The sequence below is a fragment of the Apis mellifera genome, linkage group LG1, assembly GCF_003254395.2.
Source record: "Apis mellifera strain DH4 linkage group LG1, Amel_HAv3.1, whole genome shotgun sequence".
In the NCBI taxonomy this organism is placed as follows: Eukaryota; Metazoa; Arthropoda; class Insecta; order Hymenoptera; family Apidae; genus Apis; species Apis mellifera.
Window position 1 is genome coordinate 18,028,120 of NC_037638.1, and position 20,106 is coordinate 18,048,225.

At 37.0% G+C, this 20,106-nt stretch overlaps 1 protein-coding gene across 5 annotated transcripts in view; it reads right to left on the minus strand.

Annotated features, from left to right (window-relative positions):
* LOC100577522 overlaps positions 1–20,106 on the minus strand; it is a 215,898-nt gene that overhangs the window by 48,975 nt on the left and 146,817 nt on the right. The window contains exon 1 of one of the 5 annotated variants that reach the window (XM_026440129.1): positions 2,014–2,803. The exons of 3 other annotated variants lie outside the window; for them this stretch is intronic. The gene's annotated coding sequence lies outside the window, so the exon portion shown is untranslated. Of the gene's footprint in view, positions 1–504; positions 1,981–2,013; positions 2,804–20,106 lie in introns of those variants that run through there. One more of the 5 variants, XM_026440126.1, reaches the window with a different exon arrangement.

The window sequence follows — 20,106 nt, forward strand, 5'->3', positions numbered from 1 at the left end:
AGGATGATGATTCGTGAGTTTCTGTTATCGATATTTATTCTGATGGGTTCTGTTACATAATTGAACATTAAAAATTTGTAATTTGTATTTAAATAATTGAGATTCGTACATATGTATAATAAATTTCTTTCGAAAATGTTGAATTCTTGAATAGAAAATTTAGAGATTTGCAATATTTGGATATATCTTGTATTCAAGAACTGAATGTGCACAGAGATTTTGTTAAACTGTTTAACTTACTTCACTTGTTTGACTCGAATGATTTTCTTATTTTATTTATTACGTCATGGCTGCCTCACTCTTGGTTAAATTCGCTCTTTCTTCTTTTCAAACGTTAGTTAAATTTCCTCATTTCTTCTACGAGTGTACGTAATTCTTGTGCCAACTTCCTCAAAGAGCAACGTTACGTCATTAAAAAAGTTCAGTAACAGGCATCGCGAAATAGAAAGGCCGAACGTAACGACTTTTATTCGAAATAAAAAAGAGAAAGAAGAAAAACTCTACCTTTTAATTCCATTTCGTTTTTTTTCTTCAAAATTCTTATTCAAACTTCTCCTTTCAAACACATTCGAAACATCCATACAAGCCTCTTCTTATCTATATAAACAAAAAAATTACATTTATTTCAGGAAAATAACGAGAGATACATACAATTTTCCGCAATTACGAAACGTTTTAAACGATCAGATTGTATCCGTTATTATACAACCGCCGGATAATATTTAACACTCGTTCACGACGATTTGCATGCAATCGTATCTCGACGCATTGTTCAAATTTTAAAAACGGGACCCCGCTTCCACAATTATCCCGCTTTGGTTCACGGTCCATCACATGCGAAATTTACGAGCCGTATAAATGAACAAGAGGATTTCCTCCCCACATCGTTCGTTCCCACATATTGCGCGACGCGGGTGCGGGTGCTCTCCACACACGCCACACCTGAAAAATATTCGTTAATTAAACAGTTTAAGCGCGGGGAGGAAAGAACGGAAATTTTCCATTAATTTCCATCGCCGTTCATCGAGTGTTTTTCCATCTCGCCGAAGAAAGCAAGTCGAGAGACCCTCCTCGGTGTTCCCAACGATCATCAATTTTTAATCACGACTCCTCGATACTTCGACAACTCTTCAACGGATAACTCGTGAAACTTTTCCAATACCCTTTACATCCCGCGGTACACCGATAAATCATTCTCTTTCCCGCGGAAAAAAATTCGATTTTCGAGAGGGAAGAATGATGTCATTTTAAATGATCGTTTCCAATACGTGCAATGGAATTATATTAATCTCGCTAATAGCCCTGCTGAATTCGATTCCGAAATAGAAGAAGCTTCCACGACTCTTCCAAATTCCCTTTAATATTCGAAATGTAATTCTTCAGCATGGAGATTTTTTATTTTTATTTGTTAAAAGATTACTTACTCTTACAATGCGCATCGATAATTTAAATATTGTTCCTTTCTTCTATCGTAGCAATTCCGTTTTCTTAATTTTGAAAAATTATTTCGATATAAATCGAAGGGATGAATAATTATAATTGGCACGAAAGAAGAATGGTTCAATGTTATTTAATAATACAACAAGTTCGATTTTCTTTGCCTCGATGGCAATGATTACAACGATCATTGTTATTCCATTAAAAAAAGAGAGAGAGAGAGGCTCGAACTTAATTTCTTCTATGGCGAAGTTTCACGATGTCGCCCGTGATTAACAATCCATGCTTCGCAACAGAGTTGCTGGAAATATCGTTCCTCTTCCGCTTCTTCTTTTTAAAGTAAGTGTCGTTGAGGTTTCTTGATTAATCACAGTTGCCGTGTTAGAAGAATGGGACCGTGTCCAAGCTTGATTCCGCGGCTAGATGATATATTTTCGTTTCTTATTTCTCTCACCACAACTTTTTAATGAATTAAATTATTGAATTTAATTCCCCATTTTTTCAACCATCTCTTAAAAGACAATCGAATAATTCGATGTAAGAGTTTTCGCTTAATTTAACTATTTAAACACCTACCTTTTATTCCTTGTGTATTACATACACTATGGCGTTTCAAGTCTAAGTAAAAAAATATTCACGAAACTTTATCGTCCTTCTAAACCAATCCTTTACTCAATGTTTCGATTATCCGATAAAATTCACAAATCTTCGCTAATTTGCAGAAAAGAAATTCTTAAACAATTTCCAAAATCTCTATTCCAAAATTCATACTTTCATTATCGCCTTTCATGCTTCTAATCATCCTCCCTTAATCCTTCCCTTAATCCTTATTTTGCGAGAGAATCGAACGATTCACAAACTTCTGCTGTCCATCCTGTTCCAAAAGTTCCAAGGAGAGGACTCTGGAGAGGAGGAGGACGCGTCTCACCGATACGTTCCACGAATTAAAGAGAGATCGATCCTCGAATCGGTCACAGATTATCGTTAAAACACTCCGCGAGAGATGAATTATTCACACGAGTCCCTCGTTTCACGCTCGATGAACGTTTATAACGCGAGGACGGACGGACGGGAACTGCGCACATCGCCTTCGATTATCGCGTAGTAGAAATGTTGATGTTTTGGTTTCGCTCGCTTCCACCACGTGTGTCGAGTACGCTTTGTTTCCATTTCTTTCGTTTCGTTTCTATCGAGATTCTTGGAAACCGATTACAATATTGTGTCCATTCGAGATTCTTCTAAGAAGCCGGTGACAATATTGTATCTATTCGAGATTCTTGGAAGGCAGTGACAATGTTAATAGTTAATCGAGATTCTTGGAAGGCAGTGACAATATTGTATCTATTCGAGATTCTTGGAACGGAATGATATCATATTTACGTCGAATTCGTATGGAATGGAAATCGTGTATAAGGTGTTTACCTTATAATAAAAAAAGTAACGAAAAACATACCAGATTGTTGGAAACTCATTTACAATACGGAGAAGTAAGAAGAAAATTACATTCTTTTTCAAAATTTATTTACGTTTGTAAAACAATCCTCTATCTTTCTTCAATTTCAAGAAATATTATTCCACTTCAAAACGCGATCGAATATACTTTTTACCGCAAGGATTGCATCTCTCGTTACTCGATTCTTTCCACGAAGCAATTTTCCCAAAAACTAATCCTTCTCGCCTATCATCAATCACGCCTTGTTCCCGATTAATTTCGGCCGGAATCGATGAGAGCGATAAAAAGACCAAGGGGGAACGAACAAACAGCGTTCGAAATTAAGTTCTTAATTAAACAACCTTGGATTCCCGGCCAGCCATCGTTGTCGCCTGTTGGAAAAGGGGAAGGGGGTGGGGGAGGAGGGGATTGGACACACCCCGTGAAGAAGACGAGAAACTCTTGACCAAATTCGCCCTGCGGAGAGATCTAATTTCGCTTGTGTCGGCCGTTGCTGCACGTGTAATGGTAAATCTGAGTTTCGTCTAATGAATATATTGTATATATATATCTCGAAAAAAAAAAAAAAATAAATCTTTCTCTAATTAGAATAATCCTCCTTGTTCCCTTGAAATCCGTTAAAACACTTCCATTTTTTTCTTCCATGTAATTATATCGAATTTGCATCAAGATATTTTTTCCTCGGGGATGAAATTAATGAATGACAAACGTTCATTTTCATCGATTCGAATGAAGAAAAAACAAATTAATCCAACAACGAATTGTTTCAATGTTTCTCGTTTTTGTAAAAATGATAACGAAACGTTCGATATTATTAATAATCTTGGATATCGCTAGGATAAAATATTCTTGGATATTCGTGGTTGAAATTATTTTCGTAGAAAATTTAGTCAAATTTGTGACGACGATCTCTTCATATTTTTACGGCTCTCCACATTTTTATTTTATTACAGTTTATTGTACTCGTACCAGTTTTTCCTCCCCCTCCCTGATTTTTAGTCAAATAAACGGAAGTGACTTTCAACGGGTCTTTATGAAAATACGAAGGATCTATTATAAAAGAAGGTCGCAAGAAAGGGTTGGGAAATTATCTCATAATGCTGCGCGCTAGATGAATAATTATCGTGCCGCGGATTTTTATGCATTTTATGAGAAATTTAAATGTACGTATCTGAAAATCCCAAGAATAAATTTTAATATAGCGTTATAAAATACGTAAAAATAATCTGAAATGAAAATGAATATTGTGATTCATTGTTTAAATTACATTCCCTGAAAATGGCTTACGCAATTAAAAGAAACCCCTTTAACAAAATCAATTGAACAACTTTTATTTGTAATATTTTATTTACTCAATTGATCTATCAACCGAAACAATAAGGAAACAAGTCATTTTCAAAGGCGAAATAATTTATATCGATCGACTTCCTCATCTCTCTGAATAAAATTTTTTTTATAATTACACCAATTTGCATATACAAATATCCACACGATTCTTAATCAAAACATATTCTTCCATGTTCTTTCGAATTATCAATTGTTTATTCGAAACACGTTTTCTCATCAAGACTCGAGCAATTTTAATTCTATTCTGACTTTTTTCCTCGCAAAGAGAACGGTTAAAACTGAAAAATAATCGTTCCATGCAAGAGAAGGAGGAAATAGATTTTTCTCGGGTTTCAAGACATGGCTCCAGTGTCTCCAGTGTCGCGTAAAAATTCTAAACGCGGCCGGGCCACAGTTCAATTTGCACTCGCGACTTCTTGCCGTTGTTTGTGTTACACGTTCCCTAATTAAACGCGATATTTGAGTTTGTCCTTTGTGCAGAGTTTCGTCTTACCATCGGGCCCCGAGAAAAGAGGTAGAAGCAAAACGTTTCGAAGAAATCTAATTTCACCTGGGAGCCCCCCAACCGTAGGGACGAAAATTGCGAAACGCAAGTCCACTCCCTTTACGGTTTATTGGAACGAGTTTGATAAGATTTTTAAGAAAAATTCAAATTTATTTTTACGGGACACTGAAATTCTCCATTTCCCTTGCGAAGCAACTTTCGTCGGAAAAATTAGAAGATCTTCAAACTTTCCAATTTCTCTCTCACGAAATTTCATGATCAAAAATTAAAAAATACCTCGAGTACGAATTCTGAAAAAAGAAACTTTCGTTCCATCGAATAGAAATCATTGGTTTGTTTGAATTTCGATTCAATTGTAATTTCTTTCGCGAAGAAAAATTCGGAAGCAACGAAGCACAAATCAATCAATTTTTTCACTGAAATTTCGTCTAATTATGGTGAAATCGAAAATGCACACAGCGGTGAAAGTTGTCTCACGTGCGTGTTTTATGGTGGATATCGAGTAGATCGGGCAAAAAACCGGCTTTTTGTCGAAGCGAATAACGATAGAGCCGCTTTTATCCTCGCACGACCCTCACGTACGTCTTTCTCCCTTTATTTCCGCGGTGAAGTGTCTTATAAACTTTCCGTCTTCTGCGGGATTCGTTCGTGCCGAGTGCAAAGTCCCATTCGATTCAACGTATACTCGAGAAATTTATGGATAAGTTGCTCCATGTTCCCCTGCTTGAAAGACGTATACGTAAGTTTGGATATTTCCCCGACTTTGAAGGAAAAATTCGTTTTAGTTTTTGCCATTGTTTAACGTAGATACGGATATCGATGCGTGGAAAGTAATATTTCGTGCATCCTCAGTTAAACAAATTTCATGAAATGCATTATTCGAAATAAGAATGTTAAATTAATGTAATTCCTTCGAAAGTTTCGTAGAATTTCTCTCATCGCGTAAAGGAGATAAAGGATTGAATTATAATTGAATTTTAAGAATGGAAAAAATAAGAAATTCTTATTGTATGGAAATTCGTAAATTCTTTCATATTTTTGTTAATATAATTTTCGACGGGTTGAGAAGGAAGGAAAGTGTAACCGCGAATAACGAGCCTAAACGAACGATCATTAAAACAAACGGCTGCAATTAATCCCAAGACCGGTCATTTATCAATCCGACTAGCTCGCCCATTAAAATCCCCTCGATTCCTCGGTTAACTTTATATACACGTGACTGGGAAATCGACCATCGCTACTTCCACCCTCAACACTCGAATTAACCATGAAACGATCACCGATAATTGCATCAAACGCTCTCCAAAATCTCTTTCCAACACCATCAAACCATCCCATATATAATTCCATCAAATTCAATCATTTCGTTTCATCTGATCATCTCGAACACTGAAGCCACTCTAAACAAAAAAAAAAAAAAAAAAGAAAGAAGGAAAGGAAAGAGAATTAGACGCGAGAAAGGTAAAGTAAAGTTGGTGAAAGCAATACATTTCCAAGAAATTCGTTCACCGTAAAAACGTTAAGATCTGGTCGTGGAAAAAAAGAACTTCCGGCCAATGGGCGGAAACTTGGCTAATTCCTCGACGACTCGAAACGTCGTTATCCAAGTTATCTTACGGACAGGTGGAGGTGCCGTGTGCCTAAGTTTCCGCTTCTATAATTGGCAGTGGCAGAGACAGAAGGGGTTGCCGTCCAACTATTGTGTAATACCGCGAGACTCATCCTATTAATCCAATATGTAACGTGCTGATGATAATCGATGCTCGAGTTTCGATGTTCGAGAACTAGTGGATCTCTCAGATATGAAATTGAACGAATTCGATGAAATTTCTTCTTCAAATTGTTGGAAAACGCTCGATCTTCTCTTTTTCTCTCTCTTTGTTATCTATGATACTCTTGAATTTTGAAGAAGTTTTAATTTTACTTCCAAATTTTCAACTTCGTACATATCTATTGAACTTTGACCAAACTGAGTATCGATACGATGGTAACAGTTCTACGAGAATGCTTAGATTTGTCGATTCAACTCTGTATCTCGTGGTTAGTCAAAATTGCTTGAATTAAATCGATACGAGCTTCCTTCTTCATATAATCTTATTTCCTCGAGCTCGAAGTAATTTGAAAGCATTTCTTCAAGCCTTTCTCTTATAGAAATATATATCAAATATATCGAACGTGATTTCGAACAAGTTTGACTAATCAGAACTCGAACACGAAAGCTCAAGAGTTCAGAACATTCCGAAACGACGAAAATGATATTCGGCTCGAAATGGATCGGTAAGAACGAATCTCTCTGCCGTTTCGACGTAAAGTACTACTCGCCGTTGCGGCCAACGCAATCCATCACGTCTGAACGCGGATCTACGTCCGCTACTTTCGCTGTTTTTCACCGGATCGACCGGCAAACCGACCGACTTTCATCACCGAATGTTTTGCACAACGCGTCCATCCACCATTTCCTTCTCCTTCTCTCTTCCTCTTTTCGCCTCTTTCCACGCGTAAAGACCATTTTCCAGAATTTCTGATCGCCTTGAAAATAAGTATTTCGCGTGAGAATTGACTTTTTCTTCGCTCGAAGGTAAAACGCAAGTTCTGAGACAAATTGCTGTCGAGAATCTATGTCCAAGGCTGGATTCGTATTCATTGTTCCTCTTATAGGTTTTAGTTATGGATATGGATATACGATGTAGATGCTCGAGAATTTAATTTATCGTTTGAAAGTGAATTGCAACGAATGCAAGATTAACAAATCCGAATGAACTTCTTTTGCAGTGTGATTTCCTCGTTATTTATTTATTCACGTTCTCTTTTGTAGAAGAAATATCTAGGCTTAGGTCTTTAAATTTCGAAATCCAGGGGAAAATAATTGAAAATAGATTCTAATTGGCGGATTAATTGACTATACACGCCGTGAACAAACATTTTCTTCATTTAATTTCGCATTCTTACGTGTTCAATTTAACCCGAAATTGACTCGATTGAACTCGTTTCTACAGTAATATCCTCTCGAGCAATATCCTCGAATTGTGTTAAAGGAAAAAGAGCGCTTCGACATAGACGGTCGAAACAAAAAGCTGACCCATTTGAATTTTTGGAAAAACCGCACCGTCGACGAGCCAACCGTTGAATCCCTGCATTCCCTCCGGCATAGACGAAACACCGAATCTTCTGTGTCGACTGCTGTGTGTCCTTTTCTCCCTTTTTTCCTTTTTCCTTTATTTTCTTTTTTTTTTATCATGTTTTTAATAATATTCCACTGTATGCATGACGACACGTACAAGAAAATATCCGACATTTCTTTTTTCACGGTTTAACATAGCGAGTTTAAATGTACAGAGATTTGTTAAATTTAATTCGACGAAATGAAATGCAAATAAAATTCCATCCCATTCCTCTTCTGTTCAAATTTTACCTTAAAAATAATTCTCAGTTTTACTTTTTTCCTAACCTTTGTTGTTTTTACTTATTTTTTTTCTTCTTTACTTTTTGATATTGATTTTTATTTTTATTTTTATTTTCCTCCTTTCCTTTAAATTCCAAATGCGATCCTTGGAACGTTTGATACGAGTCCAATCAAATCTAGTCGTCCGTATATTGTTAGATTTACTGGAAAGGCTCTCTCTGTTTCGTGTACCTTGCAACAGGGATTTCATTCTTTGGCTTGCGCTTAATAAACACGTGGCCCCGCTTCAGGACAATCCCGAAACTTGTTATTAAAATACACGCAGCGCAGGAAAGTTTAATGAAGCTCTCTCTGTATGAAAATTCACAAAAAAAAGAAAAAAAAAGAAAAGAAAAAAAATGCAATATAAAAGTTGCTCGAACAGAAAGACAGAAAGGTTGGCATCTATAAAGAATACGCGGCTCGTGATTAAATTGTGACGAATTAAAACAAATTTTTTTTGGCTCGAGCGATACGTTTCGAGTGTTATTTCTCCGATGTTTGCAAAATATTTCAAAAATGAATTGTATCCGTTACCGAAAGTTACGATAAATATCGATAAAAAGTTATCTCGCGCGTCGATATTCTGTTATTTATTCGTGTCGTTTGAAATTTTTTTCTAATTTTATGGAAATATGTTTATACCAACTGGCTCGCGTGAAGCATATACGTGAAATATGGAAATATTTGTATTATTTATAAGAATTATTTGATGCGCTCGAAACTTTTTTTTTTTTTTTACTCTGTAAAATTATTATTTTTTTTTTTTTCATCTGCGAATTTATATTATGTAACGCATTTCATGTAACAAAATTCAGCTTTAAATTATCGCTCGCGCATTAAATATTGCAATAATTGCACAGTGGCCTGGTTTTAAATTTATCTTACGCCGCAGTGGAATTACATCGCATGTACGATCAGGCGTCCGATTCTTCTTCACTGAGAATAATTTGTCAATTGATAATTAATAATTGTGAAAAATATAGGGATAAACAAAACGTTCAACAAAAATATACATTTCGTGTTTAAATAGTTCTCGCACAATTTCCAATTCAACGGAATAATCAACCAACTAATACATGCATGAAATTCAAACAACAACTTTATTCATATACAACCCTTGTTATTATTATATACGAAAATTTATCGGTACTGATGTCTGCTCTAACTCGCAAAATTTCTCGAATAAATTTGCCCAGCTATTTAAAATTCTCTTTATCTTGCAAAATATCTGATCAAACAATATCCAAATCCCATTTTCTTCTCCCCTCCTCAAAAAATCAACCTTTCTTTATAAAATATTCCTTCGTGTGTACACACTTTTCTTTACGAATACGATCTTCTTACACAAAATTGTTGGCTAAATTTTCATATTCTTCCTCAAATAGATACTGAAAGATAAGCTTTTCGAAAATATCCAAAGTCGATTATTAGATTTCGCGGATCTTATCCTCTGACGAAAGCAGCTGTGCTCAACGAATGGAACTTCCGTTTCGCAGTGGCGCTATTTTTTGGGGGCAAAATCGGATCGATCTGCGTTTTATAATGAAATTTCCAAGATCACATTAGATTCACCAGACCATACGTAAGAGAAAGAGATTCAGATACGAATAAAATATGCTCCACATCGAGAATTGCTATGATTCTTGAAGAACAGTTTTGTACGTATTTTTAAAAACGTAATAGTAGATTGTTTCTTTAATTTTAAAACGGTAAGAAAAAGAGGGATAAGAATAATAATAGGAAGTTATTTGGCGGTGCATGTTAATCGTAGGGAGAACGAGTAAACGAGTACAAAATGGAGATTGTGCTGTTGGAATATTATGTGAAAAAAAGCTACACGTTTTTTTAAAGTAGGTGGTAGTAATTTGATCCTGTAATTTTAATTTTAAAGAAGATAATAGGGGATGAAAAGTAGTATGGATTTTTTTGATGGTACATATTAATTGCGGGAAACGAGATTAAGAAACGGAGATTACGTTAAAATATCACACGTGAAAAAGTTACACGTTTTTCAGGGATGTCAGCTGATGTTCCAATTTTAATGTTAAAAAAAGATGGAAAAGAGAGGAATGAAAAAATATGGAATTTTTTCGACGCACGTTAATTGCGACATTTCAAAAAATTCTATATTCTCATTTTACAACGTTTATCGCCTCTCGAGCATCTTTTAAATAAATAATAATTATCAGAATGGACTTAGAAAAATTAATAATCCCTCCACCATTAGGAAAAGGTTGATATAATTGGATAATAATCGGATAAATAGCTTCATCGACCACGATTTTCTTCCACTCTTATCGAAATTAAAAAAATATAGCCTCATCCTAATTATTCTACGTTTAATTTCATAATTTGCTCAATGAATACTAGAAACAGTATTCTTAAAAAAAATTTCAAAAAAATTGTCCCAAAAGAATCATATCTTGCAAGATAATATTTGTTACTTATTGTTCCCTTTGTTTCCAAGGGAAACATTTCTCAATAATTTTCCACCAGGTATCGATGGAACACCTGGATATTCTCTTGGAATATCTTCCAGAAACCGACGATGATGTTAATCGTCGCCAAGTCCAAAGAATCCCACTGAACGGTAGTCCTCGAATTCTTTTTGTTCGAGGATAAAAGATAAAGTAAGGAATAAAAGAAATCTTGACACAAACGAATATCCACGATCGTCGATCCAAATTTCGAAGGAAGCACACGTTGCGTCTTTAATCCTCGAGTTCCGACATCATCATCATCCGTTCCGATTATCCTAATCGTGAAAGGTGTGTGTTTGTGTATGTGTGTGTACCACGTATCCAAAAGGAAAGATATAGAACACCCTTGTTCTTTATTCTATTACGCGCCCCTCAGTTGTTCGGGAAGAAAAGAACATCCAAGGTAAGTCCTTTCAGCGGTTGCCCTGGGGCGTCCCCGTCTCCGCCATTATTCCAACAACATTACACCGAGGAGCGACGCCTTAAAGAGCCGCGTAAATACGAGGCAGATATAAATTTCCATTTGTCTCGAATACAGCGTGCATCGCACGCCCGAGGACAACTCTATTTCGCCTTCTCTTTCCAGTAATTTTATCCCGAAAATCGTCTCCTGCTTGGCGGCCAACAGTTTTTGAAAATTGGATGTTTCAGTCAGATACCTTCTTTCCAGGATCTTTCAAAGGATGCAGAATTTTGTTGTTGAAAGGAATATTTTTTTTTGTTGATTTAATTTAAGATGGAGAAGTTTCTTCTCCCGTGTTGTTAGAATTTTTAGAAACGAATGGAGACTTTGGAACATTTTTTGGCCGATCTTTAAGATCTCTTCGAGGAATTTATAACAGCATCAAAGATGTTTGTGATAAGATCAAGAGATTTGTTTCTTCTTTACAAAATCTCGAAAAAAAGAAAAAGAAAACAAATCTTCTTTCTTAATCCAATTAAAAATTTTCAATTTAAACGATCCAACTTTAAATGGAACCGACAAAAAAGAATTTCGCGAATAATATGAAAACTACTTCGTTATTCCAAAACACATTCCTACTTTATAACATAAAGGATCATTTAGAAGTTTAGGACTCGAGAAGAGATCAACTTTTCCAATATAAATTTTCACCGGAATGGAAGGGACAAGAAGGAGAGCAGCAGCAGCAGCAGCAATTTCGTCCACCGAAAACTTCCATTGTTCCGTTGCCTGGTCTTATTTTATAACGCCCAAGACTTTTCGGTGAAAGGCCTCGTCCCGTATTCTCTGTTTTGCACTCGTTTACAATCAGAGGATCCTCTCCAGAAGATCCGCTCCTACCGAAAATGCCGCTTGTAATTTCAAGGTTTTAAGCAAGAGCGGAGAAGAAACTCTGGGCGTGCACCACGGTATAATGAGCTCGTCAGATGAATTGGGCTATTCTCGAGCGTTCACTCTTCTCTCTTTCTCTCTCTCGTGAAAACGAGACCACCTCTTTAACTCATCTTATTTTCGAATTATTTTCCATCCCCCAAACGCTCGGTTAATCGGCTGTTTTGTAACCCGATTTCGCGATCGTTTAATAACTCGTCTCGTATTTTTTCTCCTCCTCGTGGAAATTTTCCCCAAGAATTTACTCGAATTACAAGGTGCATTTTCTTAGCAAATCGTCTTACCTCTCTCGTTGCCGAGGGAGTAAGCAACTTACATACCTCGATCGTGAAATTTCGAATAATCTCTCTCTTCTAAAATTATCCACTATTCCCCGGGAATACAATATTCAATCTTATTATAAAATGATCGAGATTCCTCATCGAGATTCTAAATTTGATACTAGATATTTTGATACACTTTCTTTCAAAGTGATTGTAAAAAACGAATTCGTAAAAAAGATTCTTTAAATTTCGAAAGTGGAAGGCGCCGAAAAATCGTCGGGTTATAATATATCCCAGGGAAGATTTATCGCCGCTTTTTAGAGTCGTTACGCGTAATGCGCTACTTAGCAGGTAGCAATACCAGTAGTTTAGTTTTCCGGGTTGGGGAGGGGGGGAAGAACAAGCTGGGCGGGGATCAATTTTTCTTGCTTAGCTTTGGGTAAAAGCGTCCCGGCAAACCTTTTATGCTTCATAAGAGCGCGACTCGGTGGAATTTATTGCCCTCACCCGCCGTATAAAGCACGCCTCCCCCCCGCTCTCCTCCTCGATATCGACGACATCGCTATAAACGCGTGGAAATTGCATACAACCCCCCGCGTGTCTTCGAGTTTCGAGCTGCTCTCAACCGAATCGACGTTTCTCGCGATATAAAAAAAAAAAAAAACTGTCGCTTCCAATTTCGAATATATACAATCTTGCCATCTTTCCGTCGAATGGAAATATTTTCCGACGGAAAAAAAGTGTTTAGGATTAAAAAGAAACTCCATTCGAAGCTCCAAACGAAACGAAACACTGCTACTGATCTTTCGAATCATTTCATTTTCATCTTTCATCAAAATTCCAAATACTATAGAAAAATATATAATGTAAATATATAATAAATAATAATATATAAAATAAAAATATATATAAAATAAATTCCTAATAGAATTGTTAATGATAAATATGATTTTCTAAGTTTTAAATAGTTAATAATTAAATAATAATGACTTAATGTAACTGTAAATCCTGATGATACAAGAATAAATGAATTTAGTAAAGGAATTTCTATTGGATCAAAAAATTTAATATCTTTTGGAGGTCATGTTATATTAATTTCAATATTTGGAGAAATAAATAAATATATAATAAATATATGATATCTCTTCGATATCACGCGTCGTTGTTCCACGAGGAGAAGGAGAAAAAATTGGAACGAAATGAAAGGGACAGATCGGTCCTTGGAAATACGTTAACACAGGTGGTGGTCGGTTGGATCGCCACCTTTTACGAGGGACACTCGAGCGCTTATGGGGCGGTGCATAAAGCCCGGCTTTTGTGAACTGGAACGGCGCAATACACCAACTTGATGCACTTAATGCTCGTGTTTCGCCGCGGCGTTTAGAACTTTCCTGATAACACCGCGTAATGCCCAACGAGTGCTTATCGGTTATTTAGTGCGAGCGGCCGTGTTCTCTTTTCGCCGACCGTCTTTCCACCGGCTGTTTCTTTCTTTCTTTCATCGCGTTCCGCCTCGAGCCAACCTACGTACGTATGAAAAGGAAAAAGAAAAAAAAAAAAGAAAAGAACGGAAGATAAGAGGAGAATCCGAGGCAGCTTTTCGGAAACGAGCATTCCGAATTTGTGGAAATGACTGGCAGAGTTCATTTAAAGGATCTTTTTTAGCAAAAATTTGTTAAAATTGCGAGAAAGGATGATTAATATTCTTTCGATGAGATAAATTTTGGAGTAGAGATAAGAGGTTGGACGAGCAACATAGATTAAGCAATATTCGGGTAAAATAAGAATGAGTCGCATAAAAAATTAATTAGTTTTAACGTTATTCGGAATAAAATTATTTTAAATAACAACTTGGAGCTTAAAATTATTATCATAGTTGGTGTTCTTTCGTGTAAATTCGCTTCTTACTCGCTTCGAATAATAAATTATTCCAACTAACTTTATTCCTAACCTTAACTGTCTAAAATTTTGCCCATCCCTCTCTGAACGAATAACACGTATATGAATCATTGCTGTAACTAAGTAACAAAGAGTTAAATCACTTAAGCGCAATCGAGTAATCGAATAAATTGCATTATTATCGGATAATAAGCAACGAGTTGGAATTAGACCGACTCTATTCTTCTTACAGCCGTCAAAATCGCGCTACGAGAAAAATCCCTGGGCAGCCGCAACAGCTTTGCCTCAAAAATTTTCCACGACACTCGTCCCATTTCCTTCTCTGCGCCCCGTTTCTATTTCGTCCACGCGTTATCTACCGGCTCCCTCGTTTTATTCCTCCCATTTTCTCCCGTCGAGTCCCTCGGCTATCACGACCTCATCTGCATTCCACTTCTGCATCACGGGCATTCGTCCCTTGCTAATGGTAAACGCGGGTCCAACGCATACAATGAAGAAAGCCGAGGTGGGAAAAAAAGGCAGGCAAGAGATTTCCAACCAGCCTGCCGGCTTTTATTTCAAACTCCTCGCGAACCAAGGAAACGGAGTTAAGCGGTTAATTCACCATGCTGTCTGATATCTCGCGTTTCTGTGTTTCGAGGTGAAGTCTTTTCTTTTTCTTCCTTTCTTTTTTTTTGGAAAATAAAAATTGTAAAATTTCTTCTCTTCACCGAAATTGAAATTTCGGATATCAATTTCTTCTTTTCCTCGGTTTTATCGTGGAAGTTGGAGTATAACAATCTCAATCATATTGATATAGGTGGAATAAAAATTTAGTTATATTGCGAATCGTTGATGGAATTGCACAAAGATGATTCGAAGAATCTTATTACAGGAGAAATATCGATGATAACCTCGATACACGAGTTGTGCAAGAAGAAAAATTATATATATGTGGAACAAGTGATGAGACCTTTCGATTTTAATTATATTAATTATTTTTATTACGTGGAAATTTCAGAACGAAGATATTTCTTAACAATTTTTCTTTTTCTCTCTCTTTTTTCTCTTTTCCATCCTCTAAAGCACGAGCGACCATTCGACGTTCTACAACGTCGATTGTGTGGACATTATGCGCGCTCGCTATTATAAGTTAATGGGTTTTCAGGTTCACCTCCCCGTGGTATTAACATCACAGCCTTGCCTTTATTACGATCCAGCTAAGCGTTATTAGCGCAAGCATCGCGGATCGTCCTTGATTCGTACACCACGGTGTACTTATCATCGTCGATTCAACGACATTCACGTTGATTTTCCCTTGTTCTTCGGTTCTTTTGTCCCTCTTTTGTTATTTCCTCGATTTTGTCGATACGAAATGTCATGATAACTTGAAATTATTTATAAATTAGTATTTGGATTTAAAAAAAAAGAAAAAATACAGCATCAAAATACTGTAAATATTAATTTTGAAGCAATAAATATATATCGTGATATACGAATTCTATTTTTAATATAATTTTAGATAAAGAACGTCGCCGCGTTATTAATTACGAATATATTAAAACACGTTTAAATTGTAATTCACTCTTGAAGGTATTTTGTTAATTAACCGATTGGAATGGAATATTAAATGATCCTGTCAGGGGTCGCAAAGAATCAAATTTAACAAGTATTTAATTAATTAACAAACCCGTGATTCTCGTATTTCGCATAATACCACTAATATCGCGATAATAATTCCAAATAAAATATATCGCAACAGAAAAAAAAAAAAAGAAGAAAGAAAATACTCTCTCTCGAGGATTGGAACTTGATCCAAGATACAAAACTTTCTTCTTTAAACCAATCAAGATATATCTAGAAACCTAAAATTCCATTTCAATCAGAAAATCTTTATACACACACACACATTGCTTCATCCAAGGGACGAGAAGAAACTCGGCTTAAAATACTTTTTGTCGAAACAACATTCTTCGATGCCGAAGAAACTGAAACTCTTTTCAATCGTTGATACGCTTGGCTCGATTTCCACCATTCAACCAACTCTTTCCGCTTCGATCATCGCGAGACAACTCTCTCCATCCCGACTGATTACGCGAGAAAAAGAGAAAGAGAAACGTAGCTGTCTTTCCGCGCCACTGTTCCTCCACTTCCGGTCGAGAGTCCTCCTCGGTATTTCGTGGACGGATCGAAGAACGAACGGGATTCCACGCGATTCAAAATTCATTTCGGCGTGAATGGAGAGCTCGCCAAAGGCGGGGGATCGGCGCATTCGACGAAATTCAATTTAAGCCGCTTATTTGACACCCGCGAAACGTTATTTCGCGATCGTATTGGATCGAGAGAGCCGCGCTTCCACGCCACGCTTTTCCGCTTCGGCTCACGTCGATTCTCGCCCATCCTCGGATCCCTGACAACATCGTTCCTCTATCGGCTCTGCCTCTCTTGCGTCGTTTTCGTCCTTTTTTCGTCCCCGATCTTTTATGAGGATATCCCTGCCCCGGTTTCAGAAAAATAGAGATATACTCGTTATATATTTGAAGAAAAATTTCTCCTAGCTTGTAGAGATACATGCTCGTTCTTTGAACAAGATATTCAAGCGTCCAAATTTATTGAAATTATCGAAGGTGGACTCTGAAGAATTTATTTTGTTTTTCTTTTCCACGAATGGTACACCATGCTTCGATAATCCTTTGATACGTTACAGTATTATGGTTAATTTCAGAGAAAATCGATGAATTTTGGAATAGCTGCAGCCGAAACTTCTCTTGTATCGCTTGTTGATGGTAAACAAACACCGGAAGTGAACCATTAAATGGATTGAACAGGTAGTGTTAGCATACGTTATCGCGTAATACGTATTAATTATTCCAAAATTCGAAGTTATTTACAACGAAAATCCGATAGCAAACGATATCTACAACACCTCTCGCAATGGCGTAATTCACGTAATTCATCTTTACTCCCCATTTTTTATCCTCGAATCGGGAGAAATTGTATTAAAAGTAATTATACATTGAAAGTCGTAAAAAGGGAGGAGATTCGATCAACAATTTACACCGATAATCCGCCGAATTGGGATCGTTCACCGCTTCGTCTCGCGAAAACTTGCCAAGAGAAATTTCCCAAGCGAGTCTCGTATCATCGCGAATAGCGGCGCTTCTAATTAGAGGAGCATTCCCAAGGAAATTCGAACCGCTTCTGGGAGCATTTAGAATTTCACCCAGAAACTTTTCACCCGAATCCAACCCGCCACGAGTCTCGTTTCACAGTCCAAGATACAACGTTTTGAATGGGGCGTCGTAAATTCAACGAGATTTCCTCCCCCTCTTCCCCTTTCGTCGCTCTCTTTTCTCTTTTTATCTCTGGAAACAACATCCATACCTTTGTTTTCACCAGAAGACGGAGAGATTTAAATTTCAACGCGTCGCGACGTCGTTCGATGAAATTGTTCGCCAATTTTTTAATTTCTCCCGAAATTAAAATCGTATTTTCGTGAAATCGAGAAGAGGTTAATAGGATGAGGTTAACAATTTCCTTCTCTATTCGTGGTGAAGCTGATATCTGAGAGACGAGACCACATCACACAGATTCGTCCAAGTGTCCGGCCACGTCTGACGATACGATTATATCGATAGCCTTTATGGTTCCAATCTAAATGGCCAGCAATGGAAGAACCAGAGTAAACCAAGTTAATTCTCAGAGGCATTTCAATCGGTTACAAATCACTTTAATGAATATTCCGATCGCAATCTTTGAATCTGTCATCAGATTTCTGCGCTAGGGATTCTTTATGCTCCATAATTCTTCAGCTTTGATCACTTTTTCTCTCCTTCTATCAGATATCTATCAGTTCCTTCAAAAGATTTCTGGTTAATCCCTCTCTTCAGATAGAAAAACCTCAAATTTTATTCTTCCAGATTCGATATCCGATATTTTATCTAATTTCAAAATTATTCGCGGTTTTATTCGCTCTTTTCACAGAAAATCTTTTCTCTACAAAATATCTCCCCATATTTTATCCAAAATAACTCCAATTTCAATATGTAATTTAATCAAATTTTTATTCCTTCAATTACATTACATTCTTCGAGATCTTCTCTCACTTCAAAAATCACTCACATTTTCATTCCTTCTTCTTCAAAAAACTTTCCCAATTTTCTCATCCGAAACAACTCAACAACTCGTCAATAACCTGAAACTTCACTTTTCTCCTATGAATACATCAACGGGTTCAAATTGTTAATTCTTAAAGACGGCTTTGACGAAAGGATCCATCCACCTGGAGCGCAGGTGATAATTAGAAGATTGCTCAGAACTGAACGCGCAATTTACCGTGACGCATTGTCGACAAGAATTCAATTTTCAGCCGAGAATCAGAGGGAAAGAAGGTCAGCGCGCGCTTTGTTCCCTGTACATTGTTCGCTTTTGTGCGCCGACACTCGACGACGAGCGTTGCAACGCCGCTCGTAATGGAGGGTGGCTAAGCCGACGCCTTCGATGAAAAGAATCACGTATTCCCCCGTGAAACAAAACGGGGGGAAACACAAGGACGCACGATTGCCAATGCGAATTCGAGGGTAGGCGTGTTGTTCCTTCCTCCACTTCCTTTGACGCGTCGCGTCGTCTCGCTGCGAGGGGATTCGAGAAATCAAGAATAACGAGCGCGCTCTTCTCCTTCGGGATTCTTTTGTTTATATTAAAATAGATGGAGAGAGAGCAAGAGTTTTTCCTCATCTCGGTAGGGAAAAAAAAAAAAAAAAATATAAGAAGTTGGGCGGCTTCTATATGATTGCAGTCCTCTTTGTTACGGTATCAATCATGGAGAAGGGTTGTTTTTCTTCTCTTCCCTTTCTCCCTCTTCTTTCTTCCAGATTTTATCTTTTTCTTTTTATTCCTTTTATCTTTAGATCTTCAACACTTATACTTACATTTCTTTCTACGAGAGAAGAGAATTTACCAAATAATCAATTATTGATAGATTTATAAATTTCTATATTAATCTGCAATTCTACTTTAAAGTACTGTTCTTGAAAAAATTCCATTTCTCGTTCTCGACATTATCTACCCCTACAAATCTTCTAAATCGAACCGTTTCGTTTCAAGATATTGCTTTCCAAAATTAACGTGGACGGAATGGACAGGTTGGAAATCTCGCGTGCAGCAAGTTGCTGCGAGAACACGACAAAGGTGGGGCAAGATAGGTATAGGGAGAAAGAGGGACACGGCTACGGACACAGTTGAAAATTTGATTGAAGTTTCCCCCAGGAGTATTCCCCGGGGAAAATTCGTTGCGAGCCACCCCGATTGGATAGTAATCCAATAAATGTCTCAAGTTTTATTGGAGATATGAATTATATCCGATAAAATTCTCTCTATCCATCTATCCATCTATCTCTCCATAATTCCGTTTATAATTGAAATTACACGATCGTGCCCCCAACGAGTTTTAAACTCCTCGTTAATAATTACATTGCGCTAATCTGTAATTATCCCGTGTTAAATACGCCAAGTATCCCCTCCTGTTACATCCCTGTTGATAATTGAAATATAATAAAAAAACAGGGAGGGAACGATTAACGAACCGTGGCAAACAAGCGAGGAAACGTTTAACCGATTTCATCCTCGCTCGAGCGGAATTGAATTGGACCGGCGTTGATGCGATTCCATCCAGGGCCAAGACGTTCGAAAAACGAACCGATAATCGAGAAAAGAGGTATCAATCGAAGGAAAAGACCGATTATTCCTCTAAAAAAAGGGTTGAATCGTTCGATTTCTCGGGAGGGAAAAGTTTTAGTCCGAATTTATGATCCGCTTTTCTTGGCCTCCCCTTATCGGTGTAATTAACAATCGAGAGGAACGATTTCAATGTGAATCGTATGTGTTCCGTGCTATACAATTAAGATTGAGAGTTTAATAATGGATATCGAATCAACAAAGTTCA